Source organism: Mustelus asterias, chromosome 3, assembly GCF_964213995.1.
Source record: "Mustelus asterias chromosome 3, sMusAst1.hap1.1, whole genome shotgun sequence".
NCBI lineage: Eukaryota > Metazoa > Chordata > Chondrichthyes > Carcharhiniformes > Triakidae > Mustelus > Mustelus asterias.
This window is the reverse complement of record NC_135803.1, coordinates 48,357,430-48,381,948: the sequence shown is the minus strand read 5'-3', so window position 1 is coordinate 48,381,948 and position 24,519 is coordinate 48,357,430. Positions and strand designations below refer to the sequence as shown.

The following is a 24,519-nucleotide window of genomic DNA, read 5'->3' as shown; positions in this document are numbered from 1 at the left end:
TCCCTTAGTCGCCACAGTCCGGTGCCTGTTCGGGTCAATGCATCTAACCAGCACGTCTTTCAGAATGTGGGAAGAAACTGGAGTACCCAGAGGAAACCCAGGCAGACACGGAGAGAACATGCAAACTCCACACAGACAGTGACCCAAGCTGGGAGTTGAACCCAGGTCCATGGCACTGTGAGGCAGCAGTGCTAACCACTGTGCTACCATGCCACCCCAAACTGCTGATGGCCTCCATAGCTTGGTCCAGACTCTGAGGGCCATCACTGAGGGCTCACACAATATGGTGTAGAAGTATTTGGGCCTCCAGGACTGGCAGCACCAGGTGATGCATTGTGCGGACACTGGAGCTCACTCCAGCTGCCCCTCCATCTTATGGTGTGTCCCAGGGGCCCACGGGCACCCTGAGAGAGGAGAAATCGCTGGAGCCCGTGCCGACCCAAACCTTCCCAATCCCTGCTTTCTGACACTGCGCATCTCTCAGGCAGCAGGCTGAACTAAGTGCCATGGCTGCTGATTTTTGGGTAAATGACTCGGGTCACTTGTCGGGCTCCTCTTCTAGTTTTGTTTAAGGAATTAAACTAACTGTTGTGGGGTTTTTGTTTTGCACATTTTGTCCCGACAGCTTCACTCTGCATCACACTTGTAAATAACCCTTCCTATTGCACCTGTAACATTCATAATTTCTGCATCAGCGAGCTTCTTGACAGTGTTCTCCCCCATATTGAAAACAAGCTTCTGACCTCATAGATATATCCCCTCTTTCAGGCTCTGCTGCACCCACATTTGGGCTATTCTCCAAAACAGCCATTTCCTGCCACAAATGGTTTATCTTTGCTTGGCACTTCTTGCAACTTGCTCTGCCCTGTTCAGTGCAATGAGTCCCTTGGGCCAACTTTTTCTCAAGAGATTTTGGTTTCAGCCACTAAATTCTTCTGTATGGTGAGGTTGTTTATGCCACAGACCAAATGATCTCTCAACATTTTTCTTAAAGCTGGGCTGAATTTGCCTTTACCTTTTCAATCTGGCCACAAAACCTGAGTCTGTTTTCCTGGCTCCCAGACTGCTGAATGAAATTTGTATCTCAACATAATGATTGAGGGTTAGAGGTTGAAATGATGTTTTTTACCAATTTAACCATCTGCTCAAAAACCAGTGGGCGGAACTTCACCAAAGAAAATGGCAAAGTGTCAGAATCTGACTGAAAACTGGTGTGTTTCTCTCCAGGTAAACTGGCAGGTTTTCTCTCCAGATCTTGTGACACTTTGTCAAAAATAAGCAGGGGCGCGTGTTTCACGCCGTCATTTTGAGCGGCTGGGTCTAAAAGCTTGTGCTCCGAAAAAGTGCTCCAAAAGCTTGTGGCTTTGCTACCAAATAAACTTGTTGGAATTTAACCTGGTGTTGTGAGACTTCTTACTCTAAAAACATCAGCAAAGCCGACTGCACTGAGGTCAGGGTGATTTTTCTTAAAGGGTGCTCTGATTAGAATAAAAAATACCCTTCCCCCACCCCAGCACGGATGTATCAGGGGCTCCCCCCTCACCCCTTACCCCCCCCCCCCCCCACTCACCCATCCAAACAGTGATCGCTGTCGTCTCTTTCTCCCTCCTCCCCCGATCATCACCGGCATCTCCCTCTCAACCATCATTGCCGACATCTCCCTCTCTCTCCCCCGTCCTCGATCATTGCTGCCATCTGCCTTTTCCTACCCCAGAGCATCACTTGCATCTCCCTCTTACCCACCCTTGAACTTTGCCAGCATTTCCCTCTCTTTGCACTGCCCTTTCCCCGCCCTCACCCCCCCCTCATCATCACCAGCATCTCCATCTCCCCCCCCCCCCCCACACCCCTGATCATTGCTGGTATTTCCTACCCCCACTGAGTGCATACTCTCTTGCTCTCCCCAACACACATACATGATCCTACCCCCAATAAGGCTGCAACTATGGGCTGTCCCTGGCACTGCCACCCCAGTTGGCACCGCCAGATTGGCCCTGACATGTCTCTCCCAACGTCCCCCCCTGCGGGCTATACTCTCCTTTGCACCCTGGAGGGATCGTATAAGACGCGAAACTGTTGTAAACCTTGCCAATGTTACATCATGTCAGCGAGGTTTGAAAATACAGCGAGAGGGGATAATATGGCAGGGGACCTGATAATTACATTTTATGCAAATACATTAAAATGAGGTTCTTGCCCTTTGTGGATGTGAACCTTGCGGCGTCAGTGGCGATGGGCGGGAAAGATTGCGGAACGTGATATCTCTAGAGAGAATTGCATTTCCTGATTTTCTCTGGATTTTCATCCCATGTCACTGTTCTCTCTGATGGCGAATGCAGGATGAAAATTGCCCCAGTGTGTCTGGAGCGTCAGACGACATTAAACTCCTTACTGAGCTGTAAATCTGTGGACCACAGACTGTGAGCAGAATAACCTTTTGCTTTCCCTCAGTTGTTCTTTGATTTGCTACCAAGAAGTAACGCCGCATTTCAATATACTGTCCGTTGTTTTCCACTTCTGGTCAAATGGTTCAATCTTTCCTTGTAATGTGTGTATGTACCTTGCTTCTTCATAGTTTTGATGTACAACTCTTCCCCGCCCCCCCGCCCCCCCCACACTGCGATCATATCCTCATCACCAGTGTAATAAATCGAGGACGACTCAATGTGGCTCAAAGTAACAAAGGCTTTATTGCCAATGATAAATAGTTATTTACAAATAAGAGTCTGACTAACAATAAGGCGAAGGATCCTCCCCAACCCGGAACACACCCCCTTGCACTCCATTGGCTCAGTCTCCCTCCTCAACACTTCATAGGCTGCTGCCCAATCACGTGGCCCCCTGGACACTCCCCCCACCCCCGGAAAGGGACCACGTGACTCCACGCCGGTTCATTCACAAACTCCGGCCCTGGGCGGGGCCACCGCAGTGACGACATCACGCAGCGCACGCTAGCTGACGCACGGGCTCACCCCGCCCGCCCCGTGTCTGGAGAAGGAAGCGGCGGAAAAGCAAGCAGCAGCAGCGGAGGAGGAGGCGGCGGCGGCGAGGGCCGGAGCGGGGGGTGGGGGAAGAGAGAGCGCTGAGCAGGCCGCACGGAGAGAGGCGCAGGCCCAAGGAGAGGAGCCAGAAAGGGTGAGTCACCGGCTGTGGACGGCGCTGCGGCCAGGGAGGAGGCCCACACCCCCTCCCCCCTCGACCCCACTGGGGGCCCAGGCTCAGCCCTGCGGCCTAGTCACCGGCCGCCGGGGTGCGGGGGGGTGAAGGGAGACCCCCTCCCCCGGCCGGTTGAAGGCGCCGTGCCGTTGGTTTGATTGTTGATGTGCCGCTCTGGCCGGGCTTGGAAGGCGGGAGAGGGGAGGAGGGGTGTCTGACTCTGGGCCGCCTGCCTGCCACTGGGACTGTTGCTGCTCTCCGGCTGACTTTGCACCTGTCTCATTTCGGCTGCTTCATCGTCGCGCAAACTGCAGCACGGTCTGACATTCCTACACGAGGGAGGGGAGGGGGTGTTACAACACAACACAACCACATAATAAACAGGGCACCGAGCTGATTTAAAGTCACCTCTACAGTCAGCGATATCCCTCTTCCCTTTAAAGCCATTCATTTCAAATCATGTTGCCTGCACTCTTGCAGGTAGTTCCACAGGGCAGTGGATGTACCCTTTCGTGCTCAGACTGCAGTGCTGCTTCTTCCTCTCGGGTTACGACTGACCTCAAGAGTTACTCCGTTTATGCTGTTTCATTTGCAGATGGAAAATTCGATGGTGTCAAATTCAGAAACGCCTGTGCAAAAAGTTGCAAAGTTTTGGTTAACAAGGAACTAAAATTTGATGCTCAGATTTTGTCAATTTTGGTCACTTCATATTTAGTTTTTTTTTAGCATCACAAGATTTATGAGATAATTGATGAACTCTAAAGAATATTTGCAAGCACCCCATAATATCCTCAGAATTATTTCACCCTTGTACTCTTGCTGTATTTTGTATTCCAAACATTGTATTCAACATTGAGTTGATTTTTTTCCTTTAAATGCTTTGATGTTAATAGAGGATCATTGATTTTAGGGTGGCACGGTAGCACAGTGGTTAGCACTGCTGCTTGATAGCGCCAGGGTTCGATTCCCAGCTTGGGTCACAGTGGAGTTTGCACATTCTCCCCGTGTTTGTGTGGGTTTCCTCCGGATCCTCTGGTTTCCTCCCACATTCTGAAAGACGTGCTGTTAGGTGCATTGACCCGAATGGGCGCTGGTCTGTGGCGATTAGGGGAATTTCACAGTAACTTCAATGCAGTGTTAATGTAAGCCTTATTTGTGACTAATTAAACTTTACTTTTACTTTAATATTTAGTGAAGGGATGGCTTGTAACTGCTGAATACAATTTGCTGAAATTCCTTCAGATTTTGCTAGAATTATGGAGATTAATATGCATGTCAGTGCTTTGTAGCTGGAAGTCATCTTTGTCAATTCAATTAAGTAAAAAGGATTCATTTAGATTTGTTTTTAAGTGTAACCTGTCTATTACTGCACTCTGATTGCATTTTTTTCAGTATGCAGGTGATTGAGTACTGGCAGAGATTAGAGATGCCCACAATCTGCAGGAAGGTTTTAAAGTTTAGTTTGAGCTGGAGTCTAGAATATTGCATTTCAATCCACTTAGTTACAGCAGGCATGGTGGCACAGTGGATAACACTGCTGCCTCACAGTGCCAGGGACCTGGATTTTATTCTTGCCTTGGATGACTGTCTGTGGGAGATTGAATGTTCTCCCCATGTCTGTGTGGATTTCCTTCCACAGTTCAAAGGTGTGCAGGTTAGGTGAATTAGCCGTGGTAAATGCACAAGGTTAAGGGAATAGGGCAGGGGGTGAGCCTGAGTAAGATGTTGTTTGAGAATTGGTGCAGACTCAATGGGCCCAATAGCCTCTTTCTGCACTGAATGGATTCTATGGTTCATGTGTCTATTGACTTGGAGGTGGTGAAACTTTGTAGTTTGAGTTGCATAATCTGCTAATATCATGTGCCAGCTGATACATGTAGTGTATGGGGGTAAATAGTATTTTAAAGTTGTAATGTTTGTATTGTAGATCTAAGATTTGTTAAGGAACATTTGATTAGTGCTGTACCTTTCTTTGATTTTGTGTTGACAGGTGATTATCACAGAGTCAAACGCAATGCCATTGTCTAGATTTGTCACTCTACTGCCTGTGTGCGCGCAAGGGCTTATTTTGCTTTTGTGGGTTGATGCAGGATATGAGGGCTGCTATGTCCAGTACCACATTACCATCCTCCCCTTACCAGTACAATGCAACATGGTGCACATGGAACCTGTTTAAGCCTTGTACAATTTTGTGATTTTAGTGTATTGCAAATCAGCCCGTCTCCATTTTTGGGAAATTTCTGAATAGCCCATTTGAGGGAAAATTCTGGTATAGTGTGAAAATGTTGTGTAGCTTATTAATATAGACACAAGTTAGTTTGATAAGCTTTGGTTCACGCTATTGACTTCAGTTTAATTGTAGCAGCAAGAAATGTTAATGGAACTGCTGACATGGATTAATTTAGCTTCAAGTACAACCTGAGAAACAAGATCTATTCATCTGAACTGCCCTTATAGATTGCAAAAAGTGTTTCTGGGCCACTGGCTTGATGGGTAAATATTTAGGCTGCTGGGATATTGAGGACAAAAATGTTATCTTTGATTTCTGATCTTTATTTGGTTAATTGATCTGATTCAGTACAATTGTGCAGATGCTACACTTATTATTATGTGATTCTGGAATGTTTGGAAATCTGTCATTTCTCCAATTCCTGTACATTCCAAATGAGAAGCATAAGAGAGGCCATTGCAGGTAGTATCCTATGTAGTTGGATAGCCTGTCAAGGCTCACTGCTGCTTCCTGTGGCATTGTGCCTGGGCACAAGTCTGTCTCAAGGCAAATACGGAATGGGGAAGGAAAAATAAAGTACCCATGTTTGCATTTTATTCCAATATGATACTGGAAGGGATTCTGACATTTTGTCACTCTGCCAGGAAAAGTGTGTATTGTAATTGAAGAATTTGGGTAAATATGCCACTAACTTAAAAAACTTGTGGACTTTTAAAATATGTTGATGGAACAGCAAAGTATAAAACTGGCAATGGCTCTTGGCTGAACCATGCAAAATGTAGGCACCTTAAACTACTACATTATTTGGATCCTGGGTTCTCCTTTGAGCTCATTACCTCCTGACTCTACTGTAAAGTATTCATTTTTTACATGCTGCAGAAGCTAAATCATCAAAAATGAAAATCCAAGCTTGGTGATGGAGAGAGATAATTACAAGCTGGCTTGTTGTTCGCTTTTCAGCTTATGAAAGCTGTTAAGTAACTCATGGTTGAGTGGAACTTTCCAGAATTTAGGGGAGAAGAAATGCATTCTTCAGTTTCCAGAAGTTACACAGCTAATAAATGCGAGCAAATCCCACATTGAAAATAGTCAAATATAGAATGTAATTTACTCATCTATAGGTACATCTAGTTTAAATTTTAACAGGAGGATAATAGAGTTGAAAGTTTTGATTTGATGCTAGGACCCTCAAATCCTCTAAATTAAAGACCAATAAACATTACTTAGAAACTCAGCTTTCTGGTCCATTTAGCAAAGTTCTCATCGCCATTCCCTCTGGCAATTTAATTCCTCTAAAGGAAACATGTACAAAATAGCTGTTGCAAATAAAAATTGTGTAAATATTTTGAATCCAAGTTGGGTAAAGCTTGGAAGTAATTGAGTTGCTTACACTGAATTCAAAGTCTGTCAGCATTTAGAGTATTTTAGCTTTGCTAATTTTACCAAGCATTATGATTTAGAATTGTCAAACTGGTAAAGCCCCAGTAATATTCACCTCCAGCTAAGATGCATTTCATGGGTCTCCCTCCCGTACTATATTCAATGTTATTGCATAGGTTTACACTTGTCATCTCTGATTACTTAGCTGAAATACACATTTAGGAGAGAAACAATGTTCTTCAAAAACGTGCTCTCTCCTGTCCTCATTGAACATCCACTTTATGCACAGTGGTGGAAGGCTTAGTTAGCTCAGTGTCAATTGAGAATCAGACCTGAAAACTTCTGAGTACAACTTGGTGCTACTGTGCAGATAAACCCACAGAGTATTCACAGAGCACTATTTGAATTCTAATGATACCAATGAAAAGTTCCTTATGCTGTTTATTTTGAAGACTGTTGAGTGTTTTGTATAGGATCAGTGTAGTTACTTTGACTGTGTACAATAGCAAAGTTGTTCTATTAGTGGGCTAATGATCTGGAGGGTTGGGCTAATGATTTTGGGACAGGTGTTCAAGTCCACCATTGCAGCTGGAGCATATAAATTCAATAAAATAAAATCTGGAATAAAAAACAAAGCTAGCGCTATATCAGTAATGGTGACCGTGAAACTACCAAATTGTCAAAGTTCAACTGGCTCATTGTCGTTGTCTGATTTGACCTATAGTTGACTTGGCCCACAGAAATATGGCTGACTCCATACTGCCACTCTGGAATGTGAGAGCAAGCCGCTCAATACTATTCAAAAAGTTGATGGTCAAAGACAATTGGGGACGGGCATGACCTTGTTGGCAATGGATAAATATTGTGAATGAATTTTAAAAATGTCACCTGAAATTGATTCAATTTTTGGAGATATCACTAAAAATGCATTGTGCAGAAGCAGCTGAAAATGGTTGTTTTCTCCATGGCAGTGACATGGAGTTATGATGTTTGGTCTGGACAAGCAGAGTTTTCTTTTTGGGTTTCAAAATGACTAACCTCTGGTGGACTTCCCACTGACCCTTCTGATCCAGGTATTGCTCAGGATCTTTAATGCTGTGTGGATGTTGAATGCACTTATTCTTCCCTTGCATTTCACATTTGAGTGCATGTTTACATCAAAGCTTTGAGGATTGGAGCTAGTGGCTGTGCAGAATCTAAACTGAACTCATTGAGCAGGTTATTGATAAGTTGTCATTATTTGGCACAGGTAAGAGCTTCATTCATTACTTTGGTAGGTGTCTTGTCGGATGGCAATTGTCTTAGCTTGATTGTGTTTTGCTTTTTTGAATAGGTATTGACATTAAACTGACATTTTAAAATTGAAATGTCATAGTTGCATTGGTATAGCCAGAGGAGGGAATCAGCTAATTCTAGACTTCAGCATTACATCTGATGCTCTATCAGGACATGTAACCTTTGCTGTGTTAACTATACTTAGCCACATTTAATATCACATGAAGTGAACTGAATTGGTTGAACATTAATAATGGATAATGAGAGGAGGCAGAGCAGAATTGCCCACTTATCACTTTTGGCTGAAAATGTTTCCAGAAGTTACAGTCTTGTATCTTGCATTTGTGTTGGCCTCTGCTATTGTTGAAGATGGTGATTCTCAAGGGTCCTTTTTGTTAATTGTTCTCTGCTATTTTTGACTGGATGTGTACAGCTATAGGTTTTGTGCTGATCTATTGGTTCTGGGCCTGCTACTTTGTAAACATACTGGTGGTAGTCCTGTGTGTTAAGTCAATGCATCATTGTAAAGCATGTTTGGTGCTGCTATTAGAATGGTGTTCTACATTTTCCATTGAATAAGGGGTGACATCACAGCTTGATGGGGAGGATGGATATTTCAATTGTAGAGTCCAGTGGTATACAATTCTGTTACTTGAGTCTCAGCACTTATGGATGACTAGTTTTGGATTGTTTGATCTGTACCAATTAGCATGGTGGTTGTACTGTATTACATGATGGAGGATACCTTTAATATGAAGACTTTATTTTCATGTGGACTATGCGATGGTCACTTGTACACTGATGTGAACACATGTCTATGGCAGGTTGTTGAAGGTGAGATTAAATAGATAATGGCCTCTTGTTGGTACTGTGGTAACCTGGCATTGGCAGCTATGTACTTCAGGTCTCAGCTGGCTTGGTTGGTGGTGGTACCAACCTTGAAGTTCCAACCCTGAGTACAATCTGTACCCTTACCTCAGTGTTTGATCCAAATAATTGATATTTGGAGAGAGATTCTTTGTTCGATCAGAAATACAGAACTCTGAAGCCTGGATTCAATGTTGAGGACTCCGAGCAATGCCCCTTCACTGGGCCTGGCAGTGGGAGAGGCCATACAGTTGAAATTCAGGGTGTTGATTGATGTTATGCCTCCTAAATGCAAGTTTTCCTAACTTGGAGCAGCAGTCCTAACTGCTGACGAAAAGCTGCAGTTGGGCTGTGATTACCTGAGTTTGTTCTGACGTGATGCTAGGCTAATTCGCAATAAACGTGTCCAATATTTCTCAGTGGTTGTTTTGTAATTAAATGATCCCACTAAACAAGGGGAATAAAATCATGCAGGTAAGGGAAGGATGACTAATTCCCTTTCCTGCAGCAAATTAGTGAAGCACTCCAACAACAACAATCTGAAAGCTTTTCATAGTTTGTGGGCCAGGAAACAATTAGATTTAGTGAATTCATCACTGTTTACAATGACAGTCTTGAAAGGCACTGACCAGAAAACAATAGTAATTGCCATTTGTCAGGGATGCACAACAACTCTTTGAATAATTGGCTTGTAAGCACTTAACACAATCTAACTGGTGGAAAAGAGAATTTAATCAGCTAAAGGATATGTCTGGAAAATGTGTGATTACTCATTCTACAATATTAGCACAAAAAATTGATTTGACATTGCCCCAGCATTTATGATTTAACCCTTAAATTTCCTGTTTTTGACATTTGCTTTTGTGCCCCCTTCCTGCTGATCCAAAGTTGCATTTTTTGTCATTTTGATTAGTACAGTAAATGTAAACATTTTTTGTAATATATAATTGCACAAAAGTTAGCATCTGTAACAGGTTTGTATTGTAGATAGTAAGAGCCGATTTAAAATGACCAGAATAAGATTGAATTACCGCTGATGCCAGAGCAGTGAAGCAAACGAATTACTGAATAATCAGATTTGCATAAAACATAGATCCCTTCCTGGGAACCTGTGGATTTTCCCAGCTTCCCACCTGATTTATTTATTTTGGTGTCTGTGGGTGTTGCTATCAAGGTGTCCTTGCAAAGGTGGTGATAAACTGTTATCATTTATGGGCGGCACGGTAGCACAGTGGTTAGCACTGCTGCTTCACAGCTCCAGGGTCCCGGGTTCGATTCCCAGCTCGGGTCACTGTCTGTGTGGAGTTTGCACATTCTCCTCGTGTCTGCGTGGGTTTCCTCCGGGTGCTCCGGTTTCCTCCCACAGTCCAAAGATGTGCGGGTTAGGTTGATTGGCCAGGTTAAAAATTGCCCCTTAGAGTCCTGGGATGCGTAGGTTAGAGGGATTAGCGGGTAAATATGTGGGGTGGGATTGTGGTCGGTGCAGACTCGATGGGCCGAATGGCCTCCTTCTGCACTGTAGGGTTTCTATGATTTCTATGATTTTGAATCACTGCAGTCTGTGTGGTGCATGTACTCCCACAATGCGATTGAGTAGGTTCTTCCAGGATTTTGACCCATCAATGATGGAATGGCAGGATTATGACTCATCAGTAAACAAGGAATGGCACTATATCCAAGTCAGGATTTGAGACATTGAGCTAAATCTTGGAGGTGGTGGTGTTGTTACCATGCATCTGTTGCCTTTGTCCCTCTCGGTGATGGTGGTTGTGTGAGGCAAGTGTTGTCTGCTTCCTCCCTGTCAGGCAGGGAGGAAGCAGACGTGTGAGGGAACTGTGGTTTACTGAGGAGGTTGAATCTCTTGTGAAGAGGAAGGAAGAGACTTATGTTAAGATGAGACGTGAAGGCTCAGGGCACTTGAGAGTTACATGTTAGCCAGGAAGGACCTAAAGAAAGAGTTAAGAAGAGCCAGGAGGGGACATGAGAAGTCTTTGGCAGGTAGGATCAAGGAAAACACTAAAGCTTTCTATAGGTATGTCAGGAGTAGAAGAATGACTAGGGTAAGATTAGGGCCAGTCAAGGACAGTAGTGGGAAGTTGTGCGTGGAGTCTGAAGAGATAGGAGAGGCACTAAATGAATATTTTTCATCGGTATTCATACTGGAGAGGGACAGTGTTGTCGAGGGGAGTACTGAGATGCAGGCTGTTGGACTGGATGGGATTGATGTTCATAAGAACAAAGAACAGTACAGCACCGGAAACAGGCCCTTCGGCCCTCCAAGCCTGTGCCGCTCCTTGGTCCAACTAGACCAATCGTTTGTATCCCTCCATTCCCAGGCTGCTCATGTGACTATCCAGGTAAGTCTTAAACGATGTCAACGTGCCTGCCTCCACCACCCTACTTGGCAGCGCATTCCAGGCCCCCACCACCCTCTGTGTAAAAAAACGTCCCTCTGATATCTGAGTTATACTTCGCCCCTCTCACCTTGAGCCCGTGACCCCTCGTGATCGTCACCTCCGACCTGGGAAAAAGCTTCCCACTATTCACCCTATCTATACCCTTCATAATCTTGTACACCTCTATTAGATTGCCCCTCATTCTCCGTCTTTCCAGGGAGAACAACCCCAGTTTACCTAATCTCTCCTCATAGCTAAGACCCTCCATACCAGGCAACATCCTGGTAAACCTTCTCTGCACTCTCTCTAATGCCTCCACGTCCTTCTGGTAGTGCGGCGACCAGAACTGGACGCAGTACTCCAAATGTGGCCTAACCAGCGTTCTATACAGCTGCATCATCAGACTCCAGCTTTTATACTCTATACCCCGTCCTATAAAGGCAAGCATACCATATGCCGCCTTCACCACCTTCTCCACCTGTGTTGCCACCTTCAAGGATTTGTGGACTTGCACACCTAGGTCCCTCTGTGTTTCTATACTTCTGATGACTCTGCCATTTATTGTATAACTTCTCCCTACATTATTTCTTCCAAAATGCATCACTTCGCATTTGTCCGGATTAAACTCCATCTGCCACCTCTCCGCCCAATTTTCCAGCCTATCTATATCCTGCTGTATTGCCCGACAATGCTCTTCGCTATCCGCAAGTCCAGCCATCTTCGTGTCATCCGCAAACTTGCTAATTACACCAGTTGCACCTTCTTCCAAATCATTTATATATATCACAAATAGCAGAGGCCCCAGTACAGAGCCCTGCGGAACACCACTGGTCACAGACCTCCAGCCGGAAAAAGACCCTTCGACCACTACCCTCTGTCTCCTATGGCCAAGCCAGTTCTCCACCCATCTAGCCACTTCTCCTTGTATCCCATGAGCCTTAACCTTCTTAACCAACCTGCCATGTGGGACTTTGTCAAATGCCTTACTGAAATCCATATAGACGACATCCACGGCCCTTCCTTCATCAACCGTTTTTGTCACTTCCTCAAAAAACTCCACCAAATTTGTAAGGCACGACCTCCCTCTTACAAAACCATGCTGTCTGTCACTAATGAGATTGTTCCGTTCTAAATGCACATACATCCTGTCTCTAAGAATCCTCTCTAACAACTTCCCTACCATGGACGTCAAGCTCACCGGCCTATCATTTCCTGGGTTATCCCTGCTACCCTTCTTAAACAACGGGACCACATTCGCTATCCTCCAATCCTCAGGGACCTCACCCGTGTCCAAAGAAGCGACAAAGATTTCCGTCAGAGGCCCAGCAATTTCATCTCTCGTCTCCCTGAGCAGTCGAGGATAGGTGCCATCAGGCCCTGGGGCTTTGTCAGTTTTAATGTTCCCTAAAAAACCTAAAACTTCCTCTCTTGTAATGGAGATTTTCTCTAACGGGTCAACACCTCCCTCCGAGACACTCCCGGTTAACACGCCCCCCTCCTTCGTGAATACCGATGCAAAGTATTCATTTAGGATCTCCCCTATTCCCTTGGGTTCTAAGCATAATTCCCCTCCATAAGGAGGAGGTGTTAGCAATTCTGGAAAGGATAAAAATAGATAAGTCCCCTGGGCCGGATGGGATTTATCCTAGGATTCTCTGGGAGGCTAGAGAGGAGATTGCAGAGCCTTTGGCTTTGATCTTTGTGTCGTCATTGTCTACAGGAACAGTGCCAGAAGACTGGAGGATAGCAAATGTTGTCCCCTTGTTCAAGAAGGGGAGTAGGGACAACCCTGGTAATTATAGACCGGTGAGCCATACTTCTGTTGTGGGCAAAGTATTGGAAAGGATTATAAGAGATAGGATTTGTAATCACCTGGAAAGGAATAATTTGATTAGGGATAGTCAGCACGGTTTTGTGAAGGGTAGGTCGTGCCTCACAACCCTTATTGAGTTCTTTGAGAAGGTGACCAAAGAGGTGGATGAGGGTAAAGCGGTTGATGTGGTGTATATGGATTTCAGCAAAGTGTTTGATAAGGTTCCCCATGGTAAGCTTTTGCAAAAAATACGGACACATGGGATTGAGGGTGATTTAGTGGTTTGGATCAGGAATTGGCTAGCTGTAAGAAAACAGAGGGTGGTGGTTGATGGGAAATATTCATCCTGGAGTTCAGTTACTATTGGTGTACCGCAAGGATCTGTTTTGGGGCCACTGCTGTTTGTCATTTTTATTAATGACCTGGATGAGGGCGTGGAGGGATGGATTAGTAAATTTGCGGATGACACTAAAGTCGGTGGAGTTGTAGACAGTGCGGAGGGAAGTGGTAGGTTACAGAGGGACATAGATAAGCTGCAGAGCTGGGCTGAGAGGTGGCAAATGGAGTTTAATGCGGAAAAGTGTGAGGAGATTCACTTTGGAAGGAGTAACAGGAATACAGAGTACTGGGCTAATGGTAAGATACTTGGTAGTGTGGATGAACAGAGGGATCTGGGTGTCCATGTGCATAGATCCCTGAAAGCTCGCACCCAGGTTGATAGGGTTGTTAAGAAGGCGTACGGTGTGTTAGCTTTTATTGGTAGAGGGATTGAGTTTCGGAGCCAGGAGGTCATGCTGCAACTGTACAAAACTCTGGTGCGGCCGCATTTGGAGTATTGCGTACAGTTCTGGTCGCCATATTATAGGAAAGATGTGGAAGTGTTGGAAAGGGTGCAGAGGAGATTTACCAAAATGTTGCCTGGTATGGTGGGAAAATCGTATGAGGAAAGGCTAAGGGGCTTGAGGTTGTTTTCGTTAGAGAGAAGAAGGTTAAGAGGTGACTTAATAGAGGCATACAAGATGATCAGAGGATTAGGTAGGGTGGATAGTGAAAGCCTTTTTCCTCGGATGGTGATGGCTAGCACGAGGGGACATAGCTTTAAATTGAGGGGTGAGAGATAGGACAGATGTTAGAGGTAGGTTCTTTACTCGGAGAGTAGTAAGGGCGTGGAATGCCCTGCCTGCAGCAGTAGTGGACTCGTCAACATTAAGAGCATTCAAATGATTATTGGATAAGCATATGGATGATATTGGAATAGTGTAGATTAGAGGGGCTTTAGATTGGTTCCACTGGCCAGCGCAACATCGAGGGCTGAAGGGCCTGTACTGCGCTGTAATGTTCTATGTTCTAAACCTTGGTGAGTTGTGACAGTGCATCTTATAAATGATACCCACCCCGCAGCCACACCATTGGCGATAAGAGACTTTGGCTCCAAAGCATTTTAGGAAATCCCAATCAACTACGTTTGCAGCATAGTTACTGTTGTGATGTAGAAAACACGCCAATATTTTTTTAGGGAGGGCAATGAAGGGAACTAATGTTTCAGATGAGATGCAGATCAAGCAGGTTGCTTTGTTTCAAGCTTCTTATTGGTGTTGTACTCTTCCACGCAAGTGCCCATCATACTGACTTGTGACGAGTAGATGGTGAAGTGACTTTGGGGTTTAGACAATGAGTCACTTAGCATTGAATACCCAGCATCTGATCTGCTCTTTTAGCCATAGTATTGATATGGCTGGTCTAGTTATGTTGATGTTCACTGGTGACCACTGCTCCCCTCAAGGATGTTTTAACAATGCTAATACCCATTGAATGTCAAGGGGACATGGTGATTGTCTGGCACTTGTATGGACTGTCATTTGCCACTCATCAAACCAAGCCTGGATGTTTTGTTGGTTTTTGACTGCTTCATTGACTGAGGAATTGCATATTGTACTTAATACTATACAATCATCAGCAAAGATATCTACTTTTGACCTTGTAATGGAGGGAAGATCTTTGATTGAAGTAGCTGTAGATAGTTTGGCCTAGGACACTATCCTGAGGACCTCTTGGAGTTAAGTTGATTAATCTTGAACTGTAACAGTTTGTGTAAGGTGTGTATCCAGCCAGCAGCGTTTCCCTCAAGTCCTCATTAACCTTGTCTGTACGAGGGCTGCTTAGTGCCACTCTGCCTTTGATATGAAGGCAGCATTTGACTGTCACTTTTGCTTGCATCTGGAATTCAGTTTTTTGTCCATGACCAAGGCTGTACTGAAGAATAGAGCAAAGTGGTCCTAGTAGAACAAAAAAACTGGGAAGTGCTGGTTGATAGTTGACAACACCTACCGCCACTTTTCTGATAGTGTGCCAATGCATTGGTAATTGGCTAGACTAGATTTGTCCCTTTTTTGTGGAGTGAGCATATTTGGGCAACTTTCCGCATTGTTGGGTAGGTGGTAGAGTTGTTGGAAATGTACTCAGAGCTTGGGTAGAGGTGTGGCTAATTCTGGAGTGCAGGACTGTTGGGGCCCACACTGTGTTCATTGTACTCAGCTATTTTTTGTATTAAATTGAGTGAATCAAATTGGGCTGAAGGCTCAGTTTTATTGTTGGGGACACCAGGAAGCAGCCAAGATGAATCATCCGCTCACCACTTTTGGATGTAAACTCCATGACAGTGGTCAGTTTTTTTTTTGCTATTCCTCATTGTGTATTATGTACAATCTGAACATTGCCAATTTTGCAATCAACCACTGTACTGAAAAACTGTGTGCTTGCCCCATCAGTTTCTTGTAACCAGGAGAGTGGTACTGCCACTCTTGAGGTGTTTGAATACAAAACTGAACGAAAGCTGTCACAGTTTAAATCTTGAGTAGGTTTATAAGCATTTTTTTCTGTGGATGTACTTGTCGCTCCACATATTGCATTTTATATTCACATGGGGAAAATGACTGGGGGGAGGGGGGGCGGCGGAGGAGGGAGAGGAAGTTTTGAAGGAAGTATTTTCAACCAGTAGTTCCCTTTTCTGCTTTGTCCTTCATCTTGTATTGAAAATATATTCCTAATATTCAAGAGTAATTTTATACAGAATCTGCTTAGTGCAGCTATGAAGATGAAGCTGTTCTAGTAAAACTAAAGCTGTTTCTTTCTGAATGGGTCGGCAGCTGAGGAGCAATTTTTTTTTCTTTCTCTTGCTGTCTGACCTGTGATGGGATTGCAGTTCTGATCCACCTCTTTCTTTCAGGCTTTACCTCGGTGCTATCATTACTATCCAAGTAATGATAGTTCACTGTGTGGGTATAACACTTGCGGCCATCCTTTATTTATGCACATGCGTGTTTCTCACTACAACACTGGACATTTTTATCCTTTGGTTCCATAGGCGTATTCTGCTGATGAATGAGTGTTTAGGATGTTTTGAAGACTCGGTGAGTATTTTCTGTTTGTTGCTATGCGTCACCTAATAGAAGATTGCATTGTGATCCAGGACCAGATCATTTGCTCTCTTGACCAGAGTGCATTGTTTGGGGGCACTAATGGGCAGAGGTTGGAACAAAATACCATGAGACATTTAATTTTTAACTGATTTTATGAAGGTTGATATTGAAGTCATGGATAAATATGTTACCAGGTGTTTTTTGGGAAAAACTGTTTATTGACTCAAAGCGAGGAAGTAGACTGAGCAACAGAACTTGAAGGATTAATGTGATAAACAGGAAATGGAGGAAAAATTCTGAACAGTTTGGAATACTTTTCTTGTGCTGTTTTGCCGCAGAAGTAAATGTTTTTCATAAAATCACAGAGTCTGCATTATTTCTGCAAGGGCGCAGTTTGTGTTCTAATTCTCTAGGCTGACGTCAGAAGTTTAGAGTTACATGTTTTTAACAGTATCCATGAATAGTGGAATATCCATCGTGGAGCCCAAAGATTGATGTAGGTCTCTGGCAATGTCTATTCCAAGCTTTTAGCTTGAAAATATAGTAAAGTCACAATGTAGTTGTCAGTAATTAAAGCCTAAACTTGGACTGAGTGAGCATTCATACTTCTGGTTCTGTTTGATTTCTGCGAAACCAAGCTTGTTTTAAAGTGATTACACAGCTCCCCATATGCAACTATATTGTCAAACTACAGCTGCATTTTTTGCACTGTGAAACTGATTACATTCAAGGTAAAGGTGAATGGGACACAGTCTCACTGCTGTTGATTTTCCCCAACCATATGTTCATCACTGGAAAACTAACATGTAAATGTGGTTTGGTGTTTGAACATTAATTTCCCCCCCACTCCCCTACTTTTCAAGCTAATTTGTTTCCTGTTTGTTATATACTTAAAGGATAATCTTTTGGGACTCTGCAGAAAGAGTGCAGGAGGGGGACTAATTGGATAGCTCTTTCAAACAGCTAGATGGGGACACGGATGAATGACCACCACCACCTCATGTGCTGTAAGAATCTATTCGATGTTATTCCTTTAGTTTTTGCTCTATATAAACCAAACTTGGACTTCATATGCATATTCTCTGGAAATTGGTTGTCCGAGGTTCAGTACATAACCCTTGTGACTTTAATTTGCTCCTGAGGATGAAATTAATACTTTCATACCATCCTACTGTTAAACAAAGAATAATTGCTGTTGTACCACATGTCTTAGAATATAATCTATGAATTAGATTTTGTAAAGGAGAAATAGTAGCAAAAAAACTCATCAGTTTCTGCTAGTTCATTAACTTGCAATTTCTATATTCACAAAATAGTAATCTCTCTGAAGAATGATCTCATCCTATAGGACTTCTTATTCATCGTTAATACAAGAACTTTTCAATTATCCAAACACTGCAGTGGCATAGAATAGTTAATCAGCTCCTTCTGTGAGAGATATTCCAGGGCATGCTGTCAAGTGAGAACCAGTTTTTTAAGTTGAGGTCTTACAGATTCAAGATTGCCACTTAATCAAAATCAACTGGCTGATTTTCTTGTAGAACAAAAGTGCCTGTCATGTAGTCTTATGCAGTTTCTTGATTTGTCACACTGCTTACGTGACATTTGATACTGAAGGAGCAGAAATTTCTTTCAACTAAATATTGGAAAGGCCAAAGTCATTATTTTTGGTCCTTGCCATAAACTCCATTCGCTGGCCACCAAATCCATCTCACCCCCTGACAACTATTTGAGACTGAAACAGACTTGCTTGTAAGCTTGGTGTTGCATTTTTAACCAGGTATCCACTCCATCACCACAACTGCTTATTCACACTTCTCAATGTCACCTCTTGCCACCCAAACCTCTGTTCATCTGCTACTCCAATCTTTATCAATTACTCCTGGCTGACTTTTGTCCCACATAAACTTGAGTTCATCCCAAACTCTGCTGGCCATACCCCTGACAACAAGTCCTGTTTGTTCATCACCCCTATGCTTACTGATGTACAGTGGCTCCAGCAAGAGTTCAATTTTAAAATTCTCCTGCGTACTTTCAAATCCCTGCATGGCTTTGCCCCTCTCCCCATCTCATTTAATGTCAACCAGCTCTTGGCACTCTTGCAATTCTGGTTTCTTGAACATCCTTGATTTTAATTGCTCCACTATTGATGCTCATGCCTTCAGTTACTAAGATCCTAAACTCGAATTCCTTCCTTAGCTGTTTTCACCTCTATACCTCACTTCCCCCTCTTAAAATCTATCTTTTTGATCAAGCTATTGGTTGTATGCCTAATACCCCTTACATAGCTCAGTGTCAAGTTTTACTTGGTGACACTTCTATGAAGCATCTTGGGACATTTTAGCACTTTAAAGTTACAGTTGGAAGTCCAGAACTTGGAACTGGATGCTACCCAAGAGGTATTTGGATTGTAACAGCCACCCTTCCACTGTGTGACCTTGATCTGGAGTTTCCTGATGGAAATTGTCCAATCCTGCAAGCCATCAGTAAGATACTAGAAGCCACCATTCATTGTACCCTTTTAATTTGTCATCCAAAGCCTGCGAGATCTGAGCTTCATCAAAGTAGAATTCCCATCTGTGTCGGAGAAATAGTCATCCTCCTTTGCTACGAAATGTTACATTTTACACAAGTCACAAACTGATTGGAATAGCAGTCTCTACCACTGGAAATTATATTGTGAATCAACTTGCACTGGTGCGACGGAGTTAGGCTGTTCTCCGCTTGATTCCTGTTGAGCATATGTTTGCAGTTCACCCCTTGATAGAGTAGACATTGGGAGATAGGGTAAGTGAGTAGGCAAACTATCTATATATTTTGTCACCTCCTTATGCCCTCTTCACACTTGCTGTCAAATTTGGCAGCCATACCTTCAATCCCTTCACCCAAGTAATTTATATAAATTGTAAACTGTTGAGGTCCCAGCACTGATTCCCATGGCACACCACTCATTACATCTTGCCAACCTGAAAAAACCCTATTCTGTTGGCCAGCCTGTCTTCTACCCATGCCAATATGTTACCCCCTAAAACATTGAACATTTATTTTCTGCAATAACCATTGATGTGCCACCATTCACTGTACCCTTTTAATTTGTCATCCAAAGCCTTAGAGAATTGAGTCCACCAAAGTGGAATCCCCATCTGTGTTGGAGCAATAGTCATCCTTCTCTGCTACAAAATTTTACATTTCACAGTTTTTATCAAATGCTTTCATACTTGTGCCTAGATATCTTAAATAAATATCTTGTGATTTATTCAGTTTTCTCTCCTGCTGCTCATCAAGGCTCCTTTTTATTCATTAGCTACTGGAAATGCTGTTTGATTGGGATTTTAGTTACATCATGAGCTACAAACGTGTTGGGTGTGTATTTGCTGAATTATGTCAGTTTGCTAGATGAGGAGTTTCTCCTGTTGGCTGCATTATCAGATGGAATTACAAAGCTGTTTGGGTACTGCTGTTCAGATAATAGCAGAACAATTCGGAGACATAGTCACACACCTGATGACTAAATTCCTCACTCTGCCCAGGTGTGTGACCATGTTGATATAGGACCCCTGTGACAATCAAACATTGGAAGAAAATTATGGGGAAAAGTCTGATCAGCCGGCATATTTGGTACTGAATGTGTAAATTTTGTACACGGCGTGGGTGAAGGCAGTTTGTATGAAGTATGTATTGACTCATAGATACTAATGTTAAGAGATTAGATATAGGCATGCAGTAGCTTGAATGTATTTGGTGCCTTTTAATGCAGGCAGATGTTCAAAAAGGTGTCTGGATAGTCAGGCAAAAATGATCACTGATAAATGAGATATTAGAAGGGGTGGCCCAAAATCATGGTTTTAAAAGGGGGGTGTAGAAACTCTTATAGAGAGAACTACAGAACCTAGGATCTAGTAGGTATAATTGTCAATGGTGGGGCAGAGGGAAACCCAATGCACAAGTACTCGGTTTTATAGGGTTGGAGATTTTAAAGATGAACCACAAACAGATCTAAATATGGGATGAGAATTTTATTTTGGGGGATGAAACTAATATAGATCAGCAAGGACAGGGTGAAGAGTGAGATCCAAGAGGTTTGGATGAGCAGAAGTTTACAGAAAATGGGGAATGAGTAGGAAATCATTGTGAACTCCAGAAACACAGATGAAGATCTCAACATGTGAACATGGGTGGTACTATGAAAGTGGAATTAGGCAGTCTTTGCAATGCAAAGAATGTGGAATTGATAGCTCAATTCTGGATCAGTTGGACACCGAAAACAGTCTTGTTTGGTTAAAAACAGTGGCCAGGGAAGTGGGTGGAATCTGTGGCAACAGCATAATAATTGGAGTCTTCATAATGTTTAGTTGGAGGATGATGTGATGCACCCACAACTGGATATCAGATGAGCACGGACAATGGAGTGGTGAAGAGAATTGGAGTAGTGGAGCTGAATATTGAAAATGCAAAATTTGATGCTTTTTCAATGGTATCACCAAGGGGCCACTGTAGATGAGGAGGGTAAGGATAGATACTTTGAGGGCATCAGAGGTAATGTTTGCAGGCTGACTAGAGACGCTATTACTGGAGATACTGTGGGTATTAGGCAAGAGTGGAAGCAAGCTACGTTTTGGAATGCAGCAACACAATTTAAGGATGGTCAATAAATTGTCTGAAGTTATGGATATTTGTCTAGAGTTACACTTGCTGCTGATGGCTTCATTGGGTGGCATGGTGGCACAATGGTTAGCACTGCTGCTTCACAGGACCTGGGTTCAATTCTGGCCTTGGGTGATTGTGTGGAGTTAGCATGTTCTCCACGCGTCTGCGTCTGTTTCCTCTGGGTGCTCTGATTTCCTCCTCCAGTGCAAAGATGTACTGGTTAGGTGGATTGGCCATACTAAGTTGCCCCTTAGTGTCCAAAGATGTGTAGGTTGGGGGATTAATGGGGTAAGTACATGCGGTTATGGGAGTAGGGCGAGAGTGGGCCTGGGTAACATGTTCTGTCAGAGAGTCGTTGCAGACTCGGGCTGAATGGCCTCCTCATGCGCTGTAGGGATTCTGTGATTCATAACACTGGCTGGGTATTCAATTTATATGAACATCATGTTGGCTGCTGCTTAATTTGGACAAAAAATAATTAGGTCTTTAAATATTTGCATTCTTAACTACATAGAAGTTGTGTGATGTTAAACTGAAGTTCTATAAATCATTGTATTGATTGGTGGGATTTTATAAACTTGAACCCATTTTTTCACAATTGTAATATTGAACCTTTCTCATTCTCAATTTAATTAAAGTAGCAGATTGATGTAGTAGAGATCGGAAGTATAGCTATTCAAAGGCCAATGTAGTCTGATATGCATACATAATTATAACTTGTTGACAGCAAATCTTTTCATTAGACTTGCTGGATTCAGTTAGCTCCTTAACTACAGCTTCCATCGTGGTCAAAACTATCTTTGTTCACATTTGAGTTGGACATCTTGTGTATGTGAAGATTTTGCACAGAAAAGCTCAGATTGTGTATTGTGTATTATGGAGATCTCTGTACAGTTTTAAATTGGGCAAAGGAAGAAAATAACCAATGTCAAAATGGCAGGCCAAAGTGAACTGGCAAATATGCTTAACGGATAGATCAACAAAGGTTCAGTGGCAGACATTTAAAGAGAGATTTCAGAATATGCAGTATATACACATTCCAATGAGAGACAGATTCCAAGCAGCGGGCCCATCATCTGTGTTTAATGAAAAAGTTAGACAGTATTGAACTGAAAAAAACATATATTTGTACAAGGACGAGTGGTATCAGAAGATTGGAAAGAATAGCAAAGAATGACAAAATGATAAGGAGGGAAAAACTAGAATACGAGGGAGAACTAGCCAGTGACATAAAGATGGACAGTAAAATTTTCAATAAATATTTAAAGAGTTTACAGAGGGAGTATTTGTCTTACAGAATGTGTCTAGGCAATTAATGGAAAGTAGGGCTATGGTGGATGAATTAAATATTGCATTTGTCTTCACTATAGAGGACATAAGTAACATCGCAGAAATAGCTGTAAATCAGGAAACGGCAGAGGGAGGAACTTGGGGGCAGCGGGAATTACAATAATCAGGGGAAAGATATTAAACAAATTGTTGGATGGACTTCACACTAAGGTCTTGAAAGATGGGGCTAATAAGACAGTTGATGCATTGGTTTTAATTTTCCAAAATTTCCTAGATTTGGGGAAGGCTCTGATAGATTGGAAGATAAGCTTATGTACCTCCTTTATTCAAAAAGGAAGACAGGAAACTATAGGCCAGTTAGCCTAACATTTGTCGTAGTGGAAATGTTAGCCTTTGTGAAAGATGTTATAGTAGGGCACTTGGGAACATTCGAGCCAATCAGACGGAGTCAACATGGTTTTGTGAAAAGGAAATCATGTTTAATTTATTGGAGTTCTTTGAAGGAGTCTCATGTGCTGTGGATAAAGGGGAACTGGTGAATATACTGTACTTATCGCCAGGTTGCCACCATCTTGACTTGGAAATATATCGCTGTTTCTTCACTATTGCTGAGTCAATACCATGGAGCTCCCTCCCTAATAGCACTATGGGTGTACTGAAGACAACTCACCACCATCTTTTTAAAGGGCAATTAGGGATGGGCAATAAATGCTGGATAAGCCAGCGACACCCACATCCTGTATTTGAATAAAATAACTTGGCAACATCCTGCATAAGATTCTCTGAGAAATTGAAATGTGCTGTGTTTTTATTTTCTGCAGATACAACAGAGGGGATCCCTTGCAAACTAAATAAGCAATTAATCCAGCCAAATTTCATCTAACCTTTTGGAGATGATCTGGTTGAGTGCCTCAGGATTATAGCAACAGTTCACTAATACTGGGCTACAGTGCTCTCTTGGAAGCCCACATCTTAAATCTATACATGATATGACTTGCTTTGTCCCCTAAAAATGGGCACAGAAGGCTGAATGGCCTCTGTCGTAAAGTTTCTACGATTTATAATCTTTGTCATTTGAGTTCATAATTTGCTGCTTGGTTGCACTGCACATTTTTAATTAACCATAGCTTGCATTTATTATTGCACTTTTAGCATAAAACAATGCCCAAGGTTCATCACAGAAAAAGCAAATTTTAAAGCTTGTTAGTTTTAAGCTAACTGTAGTTGACGAATGAGTGACAGAAATGGAATTTGTTCATTAAGTTCTGGAGACTGTGGCTGCAGTATTGAAGATGGAGCAGAGGGAAGTTGGGAGGGAGTTACCAGCCAGAATTGGAAGCAGCCAGAAGGGATGCAAGATGAGATGAGAATTTTAAATTTGATTTGTTCAGAGTCTCAAAATAGGTCAAAATCGAGGGTGGTTGATAAATAGGGCTTAGTACCAGACAGGATGTGGATGGTGGAGCTCTGAATGCTTTGCTGGTTTGGAAACTTCTGCTGAGAGGCTAAGATTCACTTAGATTTTGCTATTGTGCCACTTTTAATCGTAGATTTTGGTTAAATTCTGTAAGTATAATGTCTTTCAATGATGGAATAACTTCCTATAACAATCATTGGTGTCATACCTTTATCCCTCTTTCTCCTTCCTCCCAAATTTGATTGAAGCTATTTATCGTCAATGCTATGAATGTATTAGCCATAATTCAGTTATCAATCTGAATGTAAACTAGAAATGTGCAAATTGAGACATTTTTTCCTAAATAACTACCCTTCTCCCTTCGAAGTGCTGGATTTCTGGTAATCATGGATAACATTCCCAGTTTACCCCAGTCTTTATATTGGAACATGACCAATGAACTATTTGTCTGTTTGGACACAGCCAATTGGATCCTGCCCTCATCCGATGACAAAAGAGAGACGAGCAGAAAACTAGAGGCCCGTTAGCTTAACAGCTGTCATGGGGAAAATGTTATGTTTTTTAAGAGGTTATAACAGTGCACTTAAATTCAAGTTAATCAGGCATAGTCCACGTGGTTTTGTGAAAGG

At 42.8% G+C, this 24,519-nt stretch overlaps 1 protein-coding gene across 3 annotated transcripts in view; it reads left to right on the top strand.

The window, feature by feature from the left end:
- The first annotated feature begins 2,979 nt into the window (after window positions 1–2,979).
- LOC144490898 (calcium-binding protein 39) overlaps window positions 2,980–24,519 on the top strand; it is a 73,093-nt gene continuing 51,553 nt past the window's right edge. For 2 of the 3 annotated variants that reach the window (XR_013497365.1, XM_078208586.1), the window contains exon 1: window positions 2,980–3,135. The gene's annotated coding sequence lies outside the window, so the exon portion shown is untranslated. Of the gene's footprint in view, window positions 3,136–16,481; window positions 16,528–24,519 lie in introns of all 3 variants that reach the window. The other variant, XM_078208592.1, reaches the window with a different exon arrangement.